We start from the raw sequence: 24,130 nt of genomic DNA, 5'->3' as shown, positions 1-24,130 counted from the left end.
CACATAACAAAACAACCAGGATAAAGGGACCCGTGTTCATTGGGAGCTCCAAATTGAATCATCTCCTTGGATAGTACCTCAGAAACAATCACAATACCAGTTAAGGAGGTGTGGTTATTCATAGAGTTCAGAAGTACTTGCTAGTCCTCCATGTGCCTCGAGGCCAGGATGTTGACAAGGAGAAAAACAGCAAGACTTCAAATGTCAGACAATTCACAGGGACAGAAAACTATATGGCATCCTGAGCAAAGTTTTGATGAAGTGATTAGTGATGTGTTGAAGACTAGATGTCCTTTGAGAGACGATAGGGCAGGCAGGTAACAACTGTGCCTTTGAAGGTTCTCTAAAGGGTGAATGGGAACTTTCACGGAGTGAGGAATTTCTAGGGAAAGCCTCCATGGTCTTGACCATCCACCTTCTTGCAACACAGCCTGTATAGATAGGTATTTCCATGTTTGCTAGTTGTTCTGAGGATTGCAATGGGCAGCGATTTCTTATGAGGGTGGAAACCGTCAATTGCGAAGATGAATTCTAGAGACAAGGAATGTGAAATTATTGTTAGGTTCCATTAGAGTGTTTCTTTTTCTAAATTCGTCGTACATCCTTCTTCCACAGGGGACGTGCCATTGACACGCATGATGGAGGTCGGATGGCTGCTCACCACCAAGCACCCCGACGAATCACGTTCCTGTTGTGATGAGAGAGCAAATGAACAGATTTGTAAGGTAGAAAGCTGACCTTAATCACCTACTCCTGTTGTCTTCGATGACATCACCACCTGAAATGTAATGCCCATTTCTAAGCTACCTCATCCATTCCCAGCTCAGAAGCTGGATTTCGCAAAGAAAACATTTCTCGTCTTGGTCCTTGGTAGCTGTCCTAGAATCTCTTCCTATCGATTTGATTATGCTTTGTTGTTTGTGACTAATTTTCTCTTGTAAAAATGGCTTCGGTGTGAGCTGTAGCCACTATGTAGCTCATGACGGGGATCCCAACAGTCAAATTTCACGTTCCCAGTGAATCCAGCATTTCAAAGGGAAGGTCTACCTTGTATGTTAGAGACCAGGCCATCTATCTACTACATATCGACCCGGTGGCCAGAGAGCTCTTGATCTTATAGCACAACTCTCAGTTGAGTGGCAGTGTCTTTATCTCCTGAGTGTCATCTGGTGTCCTGTGGCCTGGTGTGTTAACCTCGTTTTATGCACCTGGGATTTGGGTCTCCTTTCTCATATATTCCTGATCTGTGCGGAGAGTCCTTTCCTGGGCCAGTTTATTATTTTGTGAGTAGCCACGCTGCTGTGGTGGGCTGAGTTTCAGTTCTTGTCATCATGGCCTGTGTGTGTGTCTGTGTGTGTGTGTGTGTGTGTGTGTGTGTGTGTATTTGGGGTGGAGATTCCTAATCAGAAGAAGGAAGGATCTCCTTCCTTCTTGGACGGGCTTCTCACCAGTTACATCTTCTGATCCATTGATCTTCTGTCCTTCAGGAATGTTTGTTCTAAATATAAGGCTCCACTGAGGTACAAGACACTGTCAGTTCCAAAACTTTGTGATTAAGGCAGACTCAAAATTCGGGAAGCTAAGTTGTGTACTTTGAGTGATGGAAGCAAACTGCCATGGAGTACCCGGTAGCCTCCTGTGTGCAGGGGCGCTGAACTTGGAGTGACATTCCCGGAGAAGTTTCAAGGATCAGGGATAGATAGCCCAGCAGGAGCAATCACCAGAGCCTAGAGAGGATCCCAGCACATCCATTGGAGAAATTCAAGGGACACGGCTCTTGAGACAGAGTGGGATTGAGCATGGAAATTGCTGTTCATAGTTCTTTGTGAGATTGAGTGCTAACAGGAGAGCTGGGATGTCTCCAGTGTGTGTGTGTGTGTGCACTCCCTCAATGTCCAAGAACAGGGGAGCACTACTGGACAAAAGGGCAGCCTTAAGTATTTTGCCTGTCTGACTTTACCAATGCAGAATCTCCAGGAGCATGTTGGTCTGTGATTGTTGCCATTCTCGAGGTCAAAGACAAACATGAATTTGCTGCCGAGTTATGGCATGCATTTATTCTCAATCTGCTGGGTTTCATGCTGGACATGTTTCAAATACAAATAGAAAAGTCACTTCCCTTACATGTCCATTTTTTTTTCTTTGTATGCCTTTTGGGCTGTTTTGTTGTGTTTTGTTTCTCATTGCATTCGCGATAATTTTGTTGTGTCTGAAGGCAATTCATTCAACTTGCTTAGTTTATATCAGTCTGCCTTCAGCCAGTGTCAAGAATCAGCTTCTGTCTCATTCTCCTGACACCCTAGGTGACAATCTTGGAGGAAGGCTGACACGATGCCCAACTTCCAGTATGACTGGCATTCAGAAACGCCTATATGATAACACATCCTTGTACAATCTCTTTAGGACTTTGATTCCAGGACAAGTCTGGGCAAGAATTTGTTTGGTTAATATGCTCAAAGCCCATTAGTAGAAACCCAACAACCACGTAAGGAGGAGCAAGAGAGATAAATACCTGGGTCAGTCAGGTGGAAATCTGTTTGAGTATGTGTCCCTTGTGTTGTCTGCATCCCCTTAAGTGGGTGCTAGAAAATGTAGAGATGCCGAAGGCAGGAATGGCGAGATTTGCCCTGCATAACCTAGGTCTCCCTTTAGACTCCCTTCCATAATTAGTCAGGTCATACATTCTGACAACAACAATTTGAGCTGTGTTTTCAGAAAAGGAAACCAGCCTGGCTAAACCTGTTCCGAATGAATGGTAGCTGTCCTAGAATCTCTTCCTATCGTTTTGATTTGTTTCCTGTCGTTTTGACTGTTAACCTTGTTTTATGCACCTGGGATTTGTGTCTCCTTTCTCATATATTCCTGATCTGTTAGTGTGTGTGTGTGTGTGTGTGTGTGTCCTTTGTAGCTGTCCTAGAATCTCCTCCTATCGTTTTGATTACGCTTTGTTGTTTGTGACTAATTTTCTCCTGTAAAATGGCTTCGGTGTGAGTTGTAGCCTCTATGTAGCTCATGACAGGGATCCCAACAGTCAAATTTCATGTTCCCAGTGAATCCAGCATTTCAAAGATTGTTTGCCCTATATATTAGATTCCTGGCCATCTATCACACATTGACCTGGTTGTTGATGGGCTCTTGATCTCATAGGTAGGCTCTCTGTCGAGGTCCAGTGCTGTTAACTCCTCAGTGTCATCTGGAGTCCTGTGGCCTGGTGTGTTAACCTCATTTTATGCATCTAGTAATTTGGGTCTCCTCTCTCATACATTTTTTGTCAATGTTATTGTTTCAACAAGAGTTGAATAGGCAATTGTTTGTTAATATGCCAAAGCTCATTAGTAGATAATGTTACCACATCCTTAGGAGAATTAATAGTGATGATTATCTTGGTATGTCTAGTTGAACTCTGTTTTTGTATTCTTTCCTTCTGGTGTTTCCTTAATCATAAGTGGGAGCTAGAAGATAATAGAGATTCACCTCTCTTGAAAGATGTGAATTCCCCAGGATAATCTTTGTGTCCCTTTAGACTCCCAATTTTATCAAGTCTTATTTTCTACAAATGACAAATCAAGCTGTTTTCAAGAATAGAAAGCATCCTAACTGAAACCTCTTCTAAATGTCCCTTTCATAGACTTCACGGAATCATGAAAATGCTTTTGTGTTTGGTATGCCTGAGATTCCACAATCCAACAAAGAAAGACCAGTGGCAATAAGTTTTGGTCGAAAACCAGATGAAGGTACTTAGTCCACTAATGAGTATCTTGTCAACACTATATAATGTATGGTAAATTTGCATAATTTGCAACACCAAACTTGTCATAGGATACATGTGTCTGGGTCTGAATGTATAAAAAGTTGGGAATAAGGAAAATTCAGGGCAAAAAAAAAAAAAAACCAGCCTAAAAGGACCTGTGTTCATTGTGAAGTCCAAATTGAATCACCTGATGGGATAGCACCACTGAAAACAATCACAATACCTCTGTTATGGAGGTGAGGTAAGTCATATAGCCCAGAAGAGCTTCCTCATCTCCCCTGTGCCCTGAGGCCAGGATTTTGAAAAGGAAGCTTCAAATGTCAGAAAATTGACACTGACAGAAAAATAAATGTCATCCTGGTCAAAGTTCTGATGAAGTGATGGTGAAATCTTCAAGACTTGGTGTCCTTTGAGAGACAATAGGGAAGCCACATAATAAATGTGCCCTTGCAATTCCTTCAAATGTAGAAGTCAAACATTCATGGAGTCAGGAATTTCTAGGGAAAGCCTCATGGTCTTAACTATTCACCTTCTGGCAACGGAGCTTATCTGTATTAGGAAGGTGTTTGTGTTTCTTAGTTTGCAAGTTGTTTTTGGACAGTGACTTCTTATGGGTGATTGAATCTGTTAATTGCAAAGCTGCCTTGTAGTGACAACTCACATAATAATATTGTTGGATCTGTTAGATTATTTTGTTTCCTAAAAGTGTGGGTTTTTTTCTTGACAGCGGACTGGACATTGAATCCTGAAATAGAGGATGAGTGCCTCCTTAACACTGAGCACCACAACGATCCACCTTTGGATGGTGACAAAGGCTTGTTTTGTAACGTAGTAAGATCACTTTAATCACTTTGTCTGTACTGTTGGATTTGGTGACATTACCACATGGAAAGTAATGGCCAATCTATACTACCTCATATAGTTCATGACTCAAAACATAGAAGTTGCAATGAAAACATTTCTTGTCTTTGTAATCATAACTCTCTTAGAATATAGTCCTGTCATCCTTCTGTGATAGATCTTAGTTGAATTTTTAGTGGAGATCCAGAGCCTAGGTGAATTTGGAGTGTAGATTTATATAGGGGAGAAAGAAGGATCTCTTTGCATTCCTGTAAGAGGTTCTGCCCAGTTATATCTTCAGATCCACTGATCTACATTCCTTCAAGGATGTTTGTTCTAAGACCTGATGCTTCGCAGCCATACAAGAAACTGTCAATTCCAAAAGTGTGTAATCTCCCTGGACACACAAAGTGAAGGAAGCTATACTGAGTACTTTGAGTTATGGAGCCAGGTGAAGGTCAAATGCTCAGGGATAGGTCAGACTGCAAATTGAAACAGTAGCTCTGAAAGAGAAACCCAGCGCATCCATGGCAGAAATTCAAGGAAAGCTGCCCTTGAGTCAGAATTGGATTTAGCATGGAAATTGCTGGTCAGTGTTTTTTTCTGAGATTGAGGGTTATGTGGTTAGGTAGTGATGTGTCCAGTGTGTATGCCTTCCCTGATTGGTCTAAGTTACATCGATGACTGTTTTCATGCCCATGTTTCTAATTGTCCATTATTCACATTGCCTGTTTGTGGCATTCATCATCTCTATTTATCCTGTCTTACTGTTAAAATTGAAACACATTTGAAAAATTAGTTTTGTGAATTATTAAACTCATTTCTTTAATGTAATTCAATTGAATGTTCTTCCTCCTTCTTGATTTAGTAGTAACATTTTGCATGTTTTCCATTTGAACAATGTTGCATGTTTTTATCATATTTTATGTTGCAGTGTGAATTTCTATATTTCTTCCTGTAATTTTTTAAACAAGAATATAATATGTTTTTCTATAATCTAGGAAGATTTTTATCTAAAAAATTGTGTTACTAGTGCTTTTTTTTCTTTTTTTTTTTTTCTTTTTTTTTTTACAGAAAGTGAATGACCATACTGTCATCCAAGCAACTGGTATGGAAAGTTCTCTTTTATTGAATATGAACAAAGCTACATACATAAATATTGGGATGCGTGTAGGAAAGTGTAAGTCATACCTTTTGCAAAGTATACATTATGTAAGTTTTGGAAAGTAGAACAGTGTTTCAATCAGCTAAAGAAATGTTCACCAAAACATACACCAAATAGACTAGTGATTAGAGAAGACACAAGTTACTAGCTTTGAGTAATAGGTAAAGTTGAGCTAGTTATTGATGAAGCTGTATCAGTTTAATATTATGAACACTTTCCTGCCTGCCGGGTTCCACACCTGTGTCAGGTCCAAAATAACACACAGAGACACTTTTGGTTGTAAAGCTGTTGGCAAATGGCTCCAGGATTTATTGCCTAGCTCTGTCTTTAAATATTAATCCATAATGACTAATATATGTATTTATATATGGTCTCATTTTTTGAGAATGCCAGACTCCTGTCTTCTCCTCCTGGGATCACATCGAGACCCTCCTCTATCCTACTTCTCCCAGAATCCTCCTTGACCCCTAGTCCTGTCTTGTAAGGAGTACGATTTTTCTGCCCGCCGCCTGGTCTTGTCCTGCCGCCATGCCGCCAGCCCCAAATAATGCACAGAGACTCTGCATTTGATACAATGCTATTGGCCAGGTGCTAGTTTCTAATTGGCTAGCTCTGTCTTGATTATTAACCTATTTGTGTTAATCTATGTATTTCCATGTGCTCTTCTTACCGGGAGCCGGCTGCCACATATTGCTCTCTCCAGACTCTCCATCTTGGCTCCTCCTTACTTCCTTTTTCCTCCTTGTCTCCTAGTCCCTTCCATCTTCCTTTCCTATTGGCCAACAGGGCTTTATTATTAACCAGTATGAGAAACCTATACAGAATAACATCTCCCATCATCTCCTCTTTTCTGTCTAAATAAAAAGAAGGGTTTTAACCTTAACATAGCAAAATATATAACACAACAGTTATCAAATAAGAATCACAGTTAACAATATTTAGTCCATTAACATTTAGCAAGATTTGAAGAAAATATTTCATCATCTATTCTATCTTTGTGTATCTAAAGTCTAAGTAACTTATCTTTAATCCTAACTAATGAAAACTATAACCATAACTATCTGTCTTCAACTCCTTCAAAGACCACAGAAGGATAATATATAAACTCTAGAAATGACAGAGACAACTCACTGCCTGTTCACCCGAAGTTCTTTTGTAATCTTCCATCTTCAGCCCATAGGCCATAGTGTGTCTGGCAGACTCTTCAGCAAAGCAGGAAACTTTAAACTGTCTGACTGTATTGGCAGTTTGTTTGTCAGTCACTTTTCTCTGTGTCCTGCAGACTGTCTGGCAGACTCTTCCATGAAGCAGGAACTCTGTAGCAATGTCCATCTTGAATCACCAGGCACCTTTCTGTGGGTCCTGCATGTCCATTTTATACAGCATAAAGTCAAACAGTCCAGACAAGTGCAGTATCTTGTCTAAAGGGCTAGTCTTGCCATATTGAAAGCAAACTCCATAATGAGTTTCTTCAATGTCCATCTTCCTTTTGACGAAGGTGGTGTTGCCAGGAACAATTATGTCTCATTGTCGAGAAAAACCCTAAACCATTTTAAATGCCATATTCTGTAGGTCTTTGAAAGGTTTGAAGAATTCCTATCTATCTCAAATACATCTCTGTGTATCTTGAAAACCTAACTAACTTAACTCTAAGCTTTGACTATCATAGGTAATTATCTATAATCTGTATGTACTACATTATACATTACATTTCTAAATGAGCAATATAAAAACAATACCTAAACAAAAGGAGAAATATACACATCACAAAATTGACCTTAAATTGTATCAATAAATGAAAATCCATTCCAAAACAAAGTATTCGTATCTATACCATAATTCCATTTTTACCTTTAAAAAGATATTGCTTGTGATCATTAACCATTTGGAACCAACCCCATTTGAATGAGGAAAGAATAGATGCTTATCTTCAAAGAACTCTCGATATGTTCAAAGCACAGTTGTTCAAGAAGTATTAGGGCCTATAAAGGCACATTTTTGAGCCTGAGGAAATCAATCATATCTGCAGAAATAGAAAGTATAATAGTATACATCACCAAAGTACTAGTTCAATAGGATACTATATGCTTCTTAAATTATTTCTGATGAGTTTATATAAAAGCAGATATTAAAGTAATACTTAACTGGAAGATGAAATGGATGAAGTCAAGAAACATGTGCAATGGATATTTTGCAAAAGGTGGGTAGTCGATTGTTTAGGCAGATGGTAGGAAAAGAACTTGGTGAATTATGAGTTTATCTTTCAGAATCTTGACAGAAGTCTAACTGCATTTTTATTGCAATCAAATAGTAGATGTTTCCTGCTGTAGGGAGTTTTGCAAACAGAAGTATGGAAATTGGGATACACTGTACCAATCACTCCTCCCTCCCACAACTCTCAGGTATCCAAATGTAATCTACATTAACCTTAGGTAGTGTTGGAGATAAATCTAAGTACATAGGAGAAAGTCACTTTTTAACTTCATCTTATTGTATATGAACTGATTCATAAATGAGCCTCAGAATATTTTGGCATGCCATTTGTATACATGAGGCTATTCAGCTTATTTGTATACATCTGTGCATGTTTTACTGTATGCATCAGTTATTTCAGTGCCCTTGATCAGTCATGGATACAGATCTGTAGCTACAAATGCTACAGTATAACATGAATAACATGTCTTCTTTTTGTCCTTATCTTGCACAGTTAACATATTAGAGACCCCATTCTATCCTCTAGAGCAGTTCCAGTGAGCTCTGCATGCAAAGTCACAGACCCATACAACCATAAGCTCTCATTTCTTTGTAATGCTTACCCTTTTGTTTTGTTATATGAAATTTTCTTATTGTTGGTGGTATTTTGTTTAGGGATTTTTCTAGAATCTCAACAGAGTAGGCATGTTTTGTGCCAGTGAGCTACACCTCTAGTTAATGGTATTGTGTTGTGATATGCTCTGGGCTCCACAAGGCATCACAGGGCACCCAGATGAGTGCTTCAACACAGGAAAATGTGCAACAGAAAAATGACAAAGTGACACAAACAACACAAAAATGTTCACATGGGTCATTCCCATCTGACCTGCTTATTCAAGGAATAAGGTAGTGCAGTTTTGCACAACTTCAGATTTGTACATCTTCTAATTCCTTTATTCACATTCCCTATTGGATACTTGGCTGTGACCATTTAACAAGTTCAGTCTTTCAGAAAAACCCCTTACTTCAGATGGAAAACACCTTCCCTTCCTGTAAACCATTCCCCTAACTTACTCATTGTGCCAAATTCAGGCACCAACCACACAGAGAAAGATCCCCTTGCAAAGCAGTTGTGAACATGAACTGTTGTGTAAACACGGAGGTCCAAACACATAGAAATTAACTTGTATAACCTGAGTCCGTTCCAACACTGCATGCTGAGCCATTCTCTTCCTGTGTTATCCTCTGCTATTTCTAAGTAACTAGTGATATCCTAACCATGATAGTTTTAATAGAGTGATAGCTATAGCTACTCCTTTTGGTATTTCTCTTCATCTCTTAACTACACCGCCTTTCATGCTCTTCCCACTTTGTGCTTCAGAGTGACCTTAACTTATGACTTTCTGTTTGGGACATGGCATTTCCTACAGAAAACCTCTAGCCGACAACTACTATTTCCTACTTGAAAAGTGATATCCAAACCTTACAGGCACACATCAATATTGAGTAAAATAAAGTATGCTCCTATCAGAATGATTTAAATGATTGCCCACCAGCACAGTAGAAAATTTTATGATGAAAGACTGAAATAAATTTCTGTCCAATAAATAAAAATAGTTAGGAATCATTAAACACTAAGACACCCTCATGGAAAATAATAGCTGTTCCCTTTTCGTATGTGGGTATGTGTATACAGTGTTGCACTATTGACATATTGAAATACCAATTAGTATTTTTATAAGAAGTAAATATTTCATCAACAGTTTACACCTCATTTTTTTTTTTTTTTATAACTCCTGCCTACTCTTTCCCTCTGCTCTATGCTGAACATCTATCTCTAGGCTGCCCTATGTTCCCTAATGCAATGGCAATGGAAGAAGAAACTGCAGCAGCCCTTGTTATTGATAATGGCTCTGGAACGTGCAAAGCTGGCATTGCTGGTGAGAGTGCCCCCCAGGGCCGTATTCCCCTCCATCATAGGGCGGCCCCGCTACCAGAGAATCATGTTGGGCATCGATGATGAGGATTTTTACATAGGCAACGAGGCCCAACGCAAGAGGGGTATCCTGACCCTGAAGTACCCTGTTGAGCATGGCATCGTCACCAACTGGGATGACATGGAGAAGATCTGGCACCACACCTTCTATAATGAACTGCGTGTGGCTCCCGAGGAACACCCACTGCTCCTAACCGAGCCCCCACTTAACCCAATAATTAACAGAGAGAATACGATGCAAATAATGTTTGAAACATTCAAAGCCCCGGCCATGTATGTGGCCATTCAGTCGACACTATCTCTATATGCCTCTGGCCGAACAACAGGCATGACCGTTGAGTCTGGTGATGGGGTCACACATACTGTGCCCATCTACGAAGGCCAAGTCCTTCCCTATGCCATCTTGCGTATGGACCTGGCTGGCAGGGACCTAACCGACTACCTAATCAAAATTTTGTTAGAGCGGGGCTATACCTTCAATACTACTGCCTCCAGGGAGATAGTCCGTGACATCAAGGAGAAGCTATGCTATGTTGCATTGGATTTTGAAAAAGAAATGGCAACTGCTGAACACTCCTGCTTAGAGAAGAGTTACAAGCTACCTGATGGCCAAATCATCACTCTGAGCAAGGAGCAGTTCCAGTGCCCAGAGGCACTTTTCCAGCCCAATTTTCTGGGTATCAAGTGTTGTGGCATCCACAAAACCACAATTAGTTCCATCCTGAAGTGTGATGTTGACATCCACAAGAGCCTGTATGGCAACATTGTGTTGTCTGGTGGCACCACCATGTTCCCAGGCATTAATGACAGGATGCAAAAGGAACTCATGGCCCTAGCACCTATAACATTTAAGGTAAAGAGCATTCCCTCCAAAGATGGAAAGATTTCAGTTTGGATTGGTGGCTCCATCCTGGCTTCACTGCCCACTTTCAGGCAGATATGTATTACCAAAAGAGAATATGAGGAGTTTGGTCCTTCTATAATACTCCACAAATGTATGTAGATGGACTCAAAGTGATTGGGAAGTATAATTTTTTTCCTGCCAGACGTACAACCCTCTTATGAATTTACACAACTGTACGAGTCCTTTAAAAATAAATTAATACTTAAAGTTTGTATCTGAATATCAGCATTGGATGAAAGAACTTGCTCATTTTAGATTTTGTGTTCGAGTTGTATATTTAATATCTGTGAAATGTTTAATACCCTACAAATATCTTGATTAAGTCCTTAGTCCATGTGTCTTAGTCACCTGGATGCTGAGGGAACAGGCTAGGGAAGGGAAACCCCCTGCCTGGTGAGTCTGTGAGAGCACAATGCAGTGACCTGTGTGTGCACTAACTGACTGTTGACTGTTCCAGGATTTTTTTTCAAGTCTGGCAAGGGTCCCTGAAGCAATTACCACTTCTGTCCTACCCATCTAAGCCAGTGAGGAAGTCTGGCCTTAGGATCCAGTTTTGGTTCTAGTGTTTTCCCTCCTGAACCCCACGGGTTGTTGGGGTTGTCACTTGTCTGAAGTCAGGAATGTTTGCATTGACACCAATGAATTTATTCTTCCCTGTTATTTCAGTAAGGTTATGTGCACTCAAGTCTTTAAGAAATGACAAATTTGGATTGCTAATGCTCAGTGAAAAACTTAGGCCCCACAAACATGTCTGAAGGTGTTCAGGAATTTTGATTTTTACTTTGGAACACAAAAATATTTTCTTAAAATAAGTTTTTAAACATCATCATAACAACCAATGGCTTTATTTATAATTACTCATTATAGTTAGCTCAGTGGGCTCCTCAGCAGAATCTGTTTTGAGAGAACAAAACAATAGTTCATGAAAAGAGAGCAAAATGGAACAATGGTAGAAAAATTATGCTGCCATAAATAAGTAAATAATTACATTTCAATTATACACTCTGAGCTGCTTTCTAAAAAACATTGGCTAGGATCTATTTTCTCAGCAATGTTCCCAAAGCCAAGGGGTTAAATTGAATATTTCTTTTATCATTAATGCACCAAAATGAAATTCTTCATTGCTTGACAACTTTTCATTCAGTCTTTGAAAGTTTCAATAAAACTTTGAAAATTTTAAGAAATCTTATGCACATGACTAGCCCTCACCAATGTCACCTGGTATTTATTAGTCTGCCTCCTTCTAGAGTTCACGGCCTTAAAAAAATACTGTTAGCCCAGTGAGTCTGTTAGTGCTACTCATATGTTCACGGCTGTGCAGCTACCAGCTGGAATATGACCAAATGTTCAGCAGTCAGGACTCCAATCAAAAGTGATTCTTCTACTTTGGCAGCGATGAATTGCCAACAGCTACTTGAGTAGAGGAGAGTCCTTGGGAGCCCTCCCCTCAAAAATATGAAAACTCTGACTGACTTAATCTTATGCCATTCTTATGTAGACCACACAAGTGACAGGATTTGGTATATTCACCAGTCATGTCATGTTCAGAAAAGAGTATTTCCAGGAATTATCCCACAGTCAGATTTTTGAAGGTTTTTTTTTTTTTTTTAAACCTCAAAACTCCCTGAGCCTTGGGTAATGGGAACTTATTGTAGGTAACCCAACTGAAGCTTAAGACTAAGAGTAATTTTTCTTTTCACTTTAACAGGTTTATATGTCTATGCATTAAGTACTACTTTCTGCAAAAAAAAAAAAAAAAAAAAAAAAAAAAAAAATGTCTTCTCTGGCTGATGTTGAAAGCAGGACAAATCTATGAATACAATATAAATAACAAGAATTAGGTTGATAACACGACCACTGATGAAGACATCAGTGACAGGTTCTGTAACTAGGGCCTTTGACTTCCTTAGAAATGAGCATTTGACAAGGCTTAAATAGTATGTGATATCAAATCCCTCATATGAAACAGGTCTCAAATCCAATCAAAATGTGGTTGGTTGCTTTCATAACCATCATGCCACCATAGCAGAAGTGGAAACATCTTACTTCTCAGTTCATTAGTACAGTATCACTGAAAGTCCATGACCGGGTAAAATCACTGATGCCTTTCACATCTAAGGGCCCACAATATGAAAACCTGCCAACAGGGAGTTTACTGGTCAGTTTTGCATTGATTAATCAATGTTCTGCCACCAAAATGTGTGGGGTCTTTAGAAATATGATCTTTGCATTTAGTTATTTTGTGCAACAAGAAGCTTTGGCAAAAGCTTGTGTTGTTGTGGGTGTCTCTGCTTCTTGATCAGTAAGTAGTTCATAGGCAAGTATTCAACACCTGGTTCTCTTTTTTTTTCGCTCATTTATGTATTTATTTTTATTCTTTTACTATTTTACATATTGAACTCAGGCCCCTCTTCCTCCCCCTCTCTTTCCCTCCCTCCCTCTCTCCTTTGCTCCCATGCAATCTCAACCATCCTCCCATTCCATCCCCCCCAAAACACACACACACACTCCACAAGGAAGGTGATATCTTCCAGCAAGCGTCAAGAAAATATGTCAAGTCATTTGGAGTAGGAACTAGGCCTGCCCTCCTGCCTCTAGGTTAAGGGATTATCCCTCCATGAGGAATTTGCTCCCAAAGTCCTTTTTTGCACCAGGGATACATCCTGGTTCTACTGTCAGAGGTCCCTTAGATTGCCGAGGACTTCTGGGACCCATATTCAGGGGGTCTGAGTCATTCCAATGCTGGTTTCCAAAGTATCAGTGTGGGGGTCCATTTGTTCCTCTTTGTTCAGGTCAGCTGTCTCTGACAGTGGGTTTCTATAGCCTGGTCTTGTCCTCCCTCTCTGTATCTGGATTCCAGTCTGGCTCAGTGTTTAGCTATGGGTGTCTGTTTCTGTTTCTGTCACCTACTAAATGAGGACTCCATGATGGTAGATAACTTAGTCATCAGTCTCATTATCAGGGAACGGCATTTATGTTAGCCTTTCCACTGTTGCTCAAATTGATAGTAGGGGTCAGTCTTGTAATTCTCTAGACATTTCTCTAAAGTCAGTTCTCTTCAAAACTATAAGGGCTCACTATTTTATGGTATCTCTCTTTTTATTTCTCTTGTCTATTCCTCCCCTGACTCTATATTCCTAGTCCCATGTGCTTTCTTCTCCTCCCCTTCTCTTTCTCCTAGCTCCATCTCCACTCACTGCCCCTCCCCCAATTCCTATATGCTCAGGAGATCTTGTCCCTTTCCCCTTCTCTGAGGGACCTTATATGAATCCCTTAGAATTCTCCTTGTATCCTAGTTTCTCTGGTGGTGTGAGTTATAGGCTGATGATCCTTTGCTCTAAGTCTAAAATCCATATATGAATGAGTACATACCATATTCCTCTTTTTGTGACTGGGTTACCTCACTCAGGATGGTTTCTTCAAGATCCACCTATTTGCATGCTAATTTCAGGATTCCATTGTAATTTTTTTTTTTCATAGAGTAGTATTCCATTGTGTAAATGTGCCACATCTTCTTTATCCATTCTTCAGTTGATGGTTATCTAGGTTGTTTCCAGGTTCTTGCTATTACAAATAATGTATCTGGTTCTTGAAGTTATATTCAAAGTCCAAAGGATTCTCCAAGCAGCATTTCAACACTTTCCATTTTCCTCTGCATATACTCTTTTTAGTATATATTTTAAATTCAATTAGTGGATTTCCACATACTTCTTCATGGATCTTTAGTTTTGGTTAACCCACACCTTATGCCTTGCCCTCACATACCCTTTACTCTCATATCCACTTGAAATTTTAGTTTATTCTCCCACTGTTATTTTTTTTGTCAACTTTGGTCTATTGTCTCCTCCAATCATATTTTACTCAGGTGGCAAAATGATGAGTTAATATAGTGTCTTTACCTAATCCTCATTTTGATGAAGCATTTACCTCTCATTTCCCCACATCCTAACACCTCCATGTTTAGATATTTTTCAGCTTTCCCCTTCCATACTGTATTTTCAGTCTCTTCTACCTCAATAGGTCCATCCACAATGCTTCATTTCTAATTATACAGCTTCCAAGTGTAGCCCTGTTTAGCATACAGAACCTTCAAAGATAGGGTTCCATATTATGAGAACATACAACATTTGACTTTTTGAACCTGGCTGATCTGGGAATATATTTTTATCTGGCCATATATATTGTCCTGAAATTTTCATTTCATTATTTTTACAGAGGAGTGATTGTATACATACAAGCACACACACACACACACACACACACACACACACACACACACACACACACCAAATATACTTGGCTGTTTTGACACATATAACTTGCCTGTCACATGTCACTTGCACTTGTGTCTATGCACGTGACTACTTAATCCTCTGAGTATAAATTGGATGATGCTCAGAATAAACGTGGCTATTATGTGAGAACTTAATTCACAATATTTATCAGCCCCATTCCCTCATTTCCCACTGTTATCTTAGAGTGGTAAACACATTATCATTGGGAGACTTTGTGTTACTGTTTCAAGTTTGCTTCTAGTTTTAAATAAGTTTAAATCACTTATTTTATCTGGTTTAAATATTTATATAGGATGATTCTAGAAATGCATCCAGTGATTTTATGTGTTCTAATTTAGTGGAGTAGGACTTTTCTTGTTTTAATTATGCCCATATTGTTTTCTGAATTTCATGCATATCTGTAGTAAAGTTTACTAATTTCATGCCTTCTTTTACTAACTGAGGTATTTCATCCATTGATTTGTCTAAAAGTTTATCAATAGTATTTGCTTTTTCAAAGAGTCAATTTCATTTTAATAATATTTTAATTTTCTGTTCCACTAGTTTCAGCCACACTTTTCATGATCTTTTCCCGTATTACGTTTCTAGATATTTTTTTCAAGGCCTTAAGAATAATCACATCAAATTATTGGGACTTGCCAGGTTATGGTTTCACATGCCTTTAAAACAACTACTCGGGAGGCAGAGGCAGTTGGGTCCCTGTGAGTTTGAGGCCAGTCTGTCTACAGAGTGCATTCCAGGAGAGACAACAAAGCTACAAATAGAAATCCTGTCTGGAAAAAAACCAAAACCGGAAAAAGAAAAAAGAATATTATTGGGACTTCTTAAAAGGTAGATAATTATCAGTGTAAACAATTCCCTTTAATACTGCCTTCCTTGTGTCCCACTGTGTTTTTGGTTGTGAGCCTAGCCTTTAATGGCTGATCCATCTCTCCAGCTCATGTCCCATTTATATATTTTGGTTTTTTTTTTTTTAGGTTTAATTTAGGTTTACAAAACATTTTAAAAGTTCTTCCTTGCTTTCTTCATTGACACACTTACCATAACACAGCCAATGAGGTTTTGTATTCTCCGTGGTTTCTATTACTATGGATGTCTATAATAATTCCATGGCTTGTATATACCTTCCCCACCATTCATCTTCAGATGGTTCTATTTGTTATAAGAAAGTGTTTCTCGGGGCAGTAGAAAGATGAATGGTATTTTCTAGTATATTCTACTTGGCAGTGTGTTTTATTGTGGAGTTAAGACTTAACATTCAGCGTTCCGGTTGAAATATGTGTATCATTTTGTTTTCTGAGACTATTTTGAAGGACTGTTCTGCTATCTCTTGTTTATTCCATGTGACATCTTAGCTGTGCTTTCATTATCTCCCTCAGACCGAAACAGGCTTTCAAGAATCCTCATGGAAAATGTAACTCTCTTTCAATTTCAGTACTTTCGCTGGATATAGCAGTTTGTGCTTACAGTATTGCTCTATCAAACGCAGACTCTGTCTCTCTAGGCACATCTGGCTTTTACATTTTCTGTCACACAATCAATTGTTATTGTAGCGAGTTTCTGTTTATAAGAGTGTTCTGAGACGGGGAAGAGACAAGATCTCCAGAGCACATGGGGAGAGGGGGCAGTGATGAACTATTACTACAAGGAATTTTGAAGTTTTTCCACTTTTATATTGGAACTCTCCAAGACAACAATATAATTGGAGGGATAACACATCAGTCAGTCTAAACATGAAAGAACCCATGTTGTAGATGTTCATCTCCTCATCCCATAGATGATCACCTTGTCCAGGGTGTGGCTGAGAGCAAAAGATCTGAGTGAAATTTTTTCTATGGAGACATTATAAGACATGGCTAATGACAGATCCTTAAGAAGTCAACTTCATGCACACCAGGTAGACACCTTCAGGTTATGTTAACTGGCACCCCCAGCTGTCTATTCTTTAGAAACATAGAGCATTGGACCCAAGGAAAATTCTATTATGAAACCTGGACGTGACCATCCAACAGGATAACCTGTGGGTGAATAGAGACTGGAAGGCTTGTATGATGTACCAGTAATGTTTGAAAAAGTATGCCTCCCATCCCCAGACCCCCCAAGACATTGCCTTACAAGTCATTCAGAGTGGAGACTAACCGTACTGACCCTCCAGTGACAGACAATTAGGAATGGTGGATGAAGACCCAGTATAGCTAAAGAGAGGATGTAGATAACTCTCTGATGCATTTAACTAATTATGGTAGTTTAATAGACAGGTATTTTTAAACAAACCTTGATAGACATATATATATATATATATATATATATATATATATATATATATATATATATATATAGTCAGATTTTTGTAATTATTGCTTTTAGACCTTAGAAGTTTATCAAATCATATATAATATCTTTAAATCTCATTATTTATAGCACTTAAATAATGTTATGTTCTGACCTTTAGAGCTTAGAGAAGCTGCAAGGAGTTGGTGGTGCATGCTTTTAATCCCACCACTAGGGAGGCAGAGGCAGCCTGCCTCTAGAGGGTGAGTTCCAGGACAAACTCCAAAACAATACACAGAAAGCCCATGTCTCAAAAAACAAAACAAACAAAAACCAGAACAAAATCCTTTGAAAAGCTTAGAAAATCCATTCTAGTTTTCTATTCTATAAACATGTATCTGATTTATCTGTATCATATTTATATATACATATATATATGTATATATATATTAATTGTACTAAAACAATTATACTGTTTTATCCTTATACTGTTTGATTCTATTAATACAATGAGATTTTTGAGATTTTATACTCATATAAATACATCACTCTTCTTTTGATATTTTTGAAGAAAATTTGCTGAATTGGGTGTACTTCCAATTTGTGTCTGTGTGTCTGTGTATAGGGGAGTATTAAGATGTAAGAAGTTGTGGTTGGCTTAGTTAAGCATAGCTAATGATAGAAAAATAACAGTTGTTCAACTTAGAAGAAAGAGCAGAAGCCCTATAATGGATATTTACGAATTCATTTATTAGTTTGCAATTAAAGAGACGACACAAAAAAAAATCCTTTAAATATTTGTATTTGCGTAATATATATGTATGTAGTGTAGGGTGGGTGGGGGTATGTTATTTTCAACTAAAATGAAGGAAAGTGTGTGTGTGTGTGTGTGTTATTTTCATTTAAATTGAGGGCAACAATAAACAAAATAAAAAACAATGTTTGGGAGCAGGAGCAATCACCATTTTAGTCTGTAAGTGCTAGCAAACCTACCGGAGCAGATGTTTAGTGGCAGCAGTTGGGAATTATTCTCCATTGGGATCTGTGAATTTTAAAGGGTTACTATTTTAGCACTCTGCCTTATATAGAAACCATGTCAAAAATTAAATAGCCATTCATGAAAATAGAGAAATGATCATCTTTTAAGCTTATGGGAGCTGAACCCATAAGCAGCTGACAGGGTGTTAGGAATCTTTCTTCAGGTGTGAATAAATAGGAAGAGAGGAGAAAAAGTTAGCTTCCCAAGTCTTCCTAAGGAATATTTCCTAGCTCAGTTCCAAGATAGGTGCAGGGTTCTAGCAGTTCTCTGCCCATAGAGTTAGTGGGCTGGCTTTCCCTTTTTTGAATATGTTTAGGCCATTAGTTTTCTTCTTATTCCTGTGAGAATCGGTGAGCAGTTTGACACAGGACAGGAGTTTGGAGGACATTCTGAGAAAAACACTGAGTCTGCTGTCCAAATGTCACATTACAGAGCCAGTTTCTAGAATTTTCAACATAGTTTTGTACTAGAGATGACTATATATAAAATTACATGAAGTGAAAACAACAGTAATAATTTTGTGTGGGACTTTTCCTGAACAGACAGGATATACATCTATTCAGATACAGGGCCAGGATAATGAATACTCCAAAGTCCAATTTGTGGATCGGAAGTGTTTGTCGGGGCTATTTACAGGAGCTGGGATGATTCCAATGTTTCTGTATCAGCAAAAAGTCCACCTTGGTGTGACTGATGACTCATGAATGCTGTAGCCTTGGAGCCCTCTGCTAGACTCACAGGAAACTCTTTGGGGCAAAGAATCTCCACCCGGCAACTTGGTTGAACCTCTAGCCAGTTGTTGGTCATTACTTCCATAATCTTGAGGAAGGGTCATTATGACCCTCAGACCTATAGAGCTGTTTACTTACTGAGTCTCATGAGCCCCTTCAATGAGGGAATATTTCTATTCAAAGGAGCTGCTGCACTCCCATCACTTCAATGACTCTCATTCCTCCCCCTTCGCTCTTCTGTGATAGTGAGATAAAGGACTACATAGGGCTAAGAACGGGATGGTCTTGCCACAGTGACAGTCACATGTCCTCATTGGCTATATTAATGGTTCTGAATCTCTGAAGTATACAATACCTTCCAAAATGCAAGTCTCCTTCCATGACCCATTGCAGGTGACACCAGTAGTGATCTATAAGAGCAGATACAATGTTAAGAAGGCAGCCACATCACATCCATTTATCAAACAAATAACATTGAACTCCACACTGGGGTCGGTGACCTTCCCTACCAACAGATTTTTGTGCTGAATGTCAGTTCCAGGTGTGAATTCCCTCTTGCAGAGTGATTATAAATCCCATAACAAAGATATTGGTGGTACTCATGATAGTTGTGCCACTATCTCACCAGAGCCAAGCTGGACTGTTGGTGATAATTATTTCCTAGAAAGCCACATAGCAACACCAGGTACTCTGAAAGCTAGCCAGTACAGACATAGTATGAAAGCCAATTCTAATTTTATTTCTCCATGTCCTGCATCCAAAGTATGTAATGTCTTCAGCAATAAAGTGCTACTTTCTCATTCTGGAATGCAAATGAGGCAGTGTCGGTGAGAATTTAGAGACTCTCCTAGCCAATGACATTTGGTACTAAGATTTTCATTCAAAAACCTATTTGTCGTTGGGAGTGCCCTTTTCTATAGATGCGGTGTTTCCTCTATACATAATCATTTTTGCTTTTTCTCATCATCATTTTCATTTTGAAGATGTATTTTTAAATATTTAATCACATGTATGCATTTGTCTCAGTCATTGTTCTGTTGCTGTGAAGCCATACCATTCCACAGGCAACTATTAGGAGAGAAAACATTTAATTTGGTGTTTAGTTATGGCTTCATTAATAGTCTCGGAGGTTTAGGGCATTAATGGTTTCAGAAGTTGAATCTGTTATGACAGCCTTGGGCTAAGCAAAATATTTCCATCTCAGTATGTATTTTCCTGAAGAGATTTGCACACAACTTACCTGCCCTTAGGATAAGCTTAGCCCTCTTTACCTGTATTGTTTTATCCCTCTATCCCCTCAGGGATGCCCATTTCCCATGATGATTTCACAGCTTCCTAGAAGGGAAATAAAAAATTGAATCCATGAGGATATGTGCTGCACTACCGAAGAGCTGAATACATTTGCTAATTCATTCAAGCAGAAGTCTGGGGAATATGTGTGGGGATGGATTTTACAGGTATGGGATAATGGTGGAAAGAACATAAAACTAGAGCAGCCTGAGTTTACTGATAAAGATCAAAGGAATGGAGAGTCTAGGGTTAATACAGAAGCTAGAAAGTTAAAAACAAAAATGGGTCAAATGTTTACTTGAAAAGTTGGCTGAGGCGTTTCTCAAAAGATGGCGTGCTGAAAAGCAGTTAAGAGATGCCTCATATTCCCTGACTTAACGTAGAAGAAGGACATTTAAGGTTTGGGAAATTTCAATTCTAGAGTTGGTGTGCTGTGTAAAACCTAATCTTCCACAATGGGAAGGCCCAGAAGAGTTGCCTTACAAAATTCCTACAAGATGAAAAATGCTGAGAGGGACACCAGCACATTTGAAGAAATTTGCTATTGTCCCTTTCCTTGTTCCAGACCGAAGGGTGGATATGCTGCTCCTCAGCTGGATAAATGAAATACAGTGGGTTCAGTTGGGCTGTGAGGTACCGGGCCAGGTGGCAGCATTCAATTGCTAAAGCAAGGTAAATGTACTCATCATAATGGATAGCATAGACATGACAATGTGTTTTGGCCCAACCAGGAATGATCAGCACAAGCAAAGTGCATTTTTTATTAGCATGGCTTGTATAATAAATGTTAGTGTTTCCGGGCACAAAATAGATAAGAATCATACTGAATTTTTATTAAATCTGTATGGTTGAAAATCCGCAAACCAATGAGAGAAGAACTACATTGAATCACAGCAAAAGACAATCTCAGCCAGTGAATCACTTTCCAGACATGAGCCAGGTTGCAGATCCATAATCCCTTGAATGAAGGGGTGGCCAGGCTCCCCCCGAGGAAGGACCTTCCTAAGATACATAAAAGTCTTTCTGTTAGCCTTTCTCTAGTTCATCCCCCAAATGACCTATGGCTTTTTACAATGGTAAGTGTACACTGTGGGAAAGGAAACAATCAGAGTGTCCAGGTTCTACTGGATACAGGTTTTGAGTTGATACTGATTGCAGGAGGTCCCAAGAATCATTGTGTCCCTCCAGTTAAAGTAACCGCTTATGGAAGGCCAGGTGAGTAATGGAGCTTTGGCTGAAATGTGACTCATATTAGACCCTGGAGTCCCTGAACTCACACTGTGTTTATTTCCCCAGTTCCAGAATGCATAGTAAGACAGATATACTTAGAAGTAGGCAGAAGTCTCCATTTGATTTCCTGACCTGTGGAATGAGGGTTGTTATGGTTGGAAGGCTAAATGGAAGGCTTTAGAGTTGCCTCTGTCAAAGAAAATAATGAAGCAAAACTAGTCTAGCATCCCTAGAGGAACAACAGAAATCAGAGGCACCATCATGGACTGCTGCATAGCTGCATGGCTGCTGATTCTCCCAAATCTCTCTGTAATTCTCCTATCTGGCCCAAGCAGAGGACAGATGGATCACTGAGAATGACAGTTGACTAAAAAATCTTGATCAGGTAGTAACTCTGATTGCAGCTTCTGCACCAGACATAGTGTCCTAACTTGATTTGAGCACATTAACACACCTCCTGGTAATAGTATGCAGCTACTGATTTAGCAAATGCTTTTTGTTTCCTACGAATGCCTGGCTGAGGACCAGGTTTCCTGATGGTTCTGCATGTTATACAAGCACCACCCAGAAGTACAGCATTACAGCTTCAGCACTACAACCCCTTTATGGGACAAATCTGAAAGACAGTGGCAAAGGGAAATCTTCACAGTGGGAAGAACATGTGCAGTACACATAGTATTCTAGTTATTTTGTTCATTGACTCATGGACTGTAGCCAATGGTTTGGCTTGATGGTCAGGGACTTGAAAAGAGCATGATTGGAAAATTGGTGAGAAAGATATCTGGGGGGAAAGAATGTGGCTACATCTCTGCAAATGGGCAAAGGATGTGAGGATACTTGTGTCCCAAGTAAATGTTCGTTCAAAGGTGACGAGCAGAGGTAATCAAGTAGATAAAATGACTTATTCTGGGGACAAACAGGCTTTCTCCCCAGCCATTCCTGGCATTGCTCAATGGGCTCAAAAACAAAGTAACCATGGTGGCAGAGATGGGGTCATGCATGGGCTCAGCAACCTGGACTTCCACTGACCAAGGCTGGCTGGGCTACAGCTCTGTCTGAGTGCCACATCTTCCAGCAGCAGAAACCAACACTAGGTCCCAGATATGGCACCTTTCCCTGGGTGGCAGGTTGAAGATATTGGACCGGTGCCTCTTTGAAAAGGACAGGTTTTGTCTTTAATGGAGTAGATAATTATTCTGGTTTGGGATTTGCCTCTCCTGCACATAATTCAGCAGACAAATGCACCGTCCGTGGTCTTATAGACTGCTTCATTGAACATCGTCGTATTTCACACAGAATGATTCTGACCAAGGAATTCCCTTCACAGATAAGTGTGAAATTCAACCCATGATCATGGGATCCACTGGTCTCTCCGTGCTCCCCACCCTGATTCAGCTGGCCTGATAGGATGATGAAATGGCCTTTTGACTCTACCCTGGAGATCTAGGGCAGGTTTCTCCAGAAAGCAGCATATGATGTTTTTAATCTGTGACCAATGTATGTATGGTTTATCCCATAGCCAGGATACACATGTCTTGGAATCTAGGGGTGGAAAGGGAGTAGTTCCTCTCACTGGTACCCTAGTAACCCACTAGGGAAATGTTTATTTCCTGGTCCCTCAACCATAATGCTTCTACCGTATTTGATTTGGTTCCAGGGGCCAGTGCACCTGAAATGAGCCATAACAAACATTCCATTGAACTTTAAGCTCAGACTTCCCTTGGTCACTTTGGTCTTCTGATCCTCTTAACCCAACAGGCTAAGTAAAATATAACGGTGTTTGGAGCAGCAATTGCTCTAAATAACCATGAGCCAAGTGCATTGTTTCTCCACATTGGAGGTAAGATTATATCTGAAGTGCAGGGAATCCACTGAGGCATCTCTCGGTGCTACCATGTCCTATGATGAAAGACAGTGGTAAACTCCAACAGGCTACCCAGGAAGGATGACAGAGGGCACAGACATTCAGTAATGAAGGTATGTGTCACTCCTCCATGAAAACTCAAGGCCTGCACAGGTGCTTGCAGAGCTTGGTGGAAATACAGAATGGCTAGTAGAGGAAGTTTTAAGAACCATATAAGGCCACATGACCGTTGCAGAAATGAGGTTTATAACCATCATGAGTGATTCTGTTGGATTAAGAATGCATTAGAACTGCTATTTGTATTATCTTCCAGTTTGTGAATCATATGTTGTAACATCATTTAAGAGATTGCTAGGAAAATGTCAGCAAACCGACTCAAAACGCACGAAGTTCAGAATACTTCCGATGAATTATTACACTGTCTCCTGTTATTATTAGTATTCAATTCTCACCATCATGTGGAGATGATACACCCTGGACCATCCATCTTTCTTAACACAATGTTTGTCTCAGTGAGGTTTCTATTGCTGTGAAAAGACACCATGACTATGGCAACTCATA

General features: G+C 39.5%; 1 pseudogene; it reads left to right on the top strand.

Annotated features, from left to right (window-relative positions):
* The first annotated feature begins 9,754 nt into the window (after window positions 1–9,754).
* LOC127214769 (uncharacterized) lies at window positions 9,755–10,948 on the top strand (annotated as a pseudogene).
* The last annotated feature ends 13,182 nt before the right edge of the window (window positions 10,949–24,130 follow it).

The sequence above is a fragment of the Phodopus roborovskii genome, unplaced genomic scaffold, assembly GCF_943737965.1.
Source record: "Phodopus roborovskii unplaced genomic scaffold, PHOROB, whole genome shotgun sequence".
Taxonomy (NCBI): Eukaryota; Metazoa; Chordata; class Mammalia; order Rodentia; family Cricetidae; genus Phodopus; species Phodopus roborovskii.
Note: the sequence above shows the minus strand (reverse complement) of the source record. Positions and strands in the feature narration are given on the sequence as shown.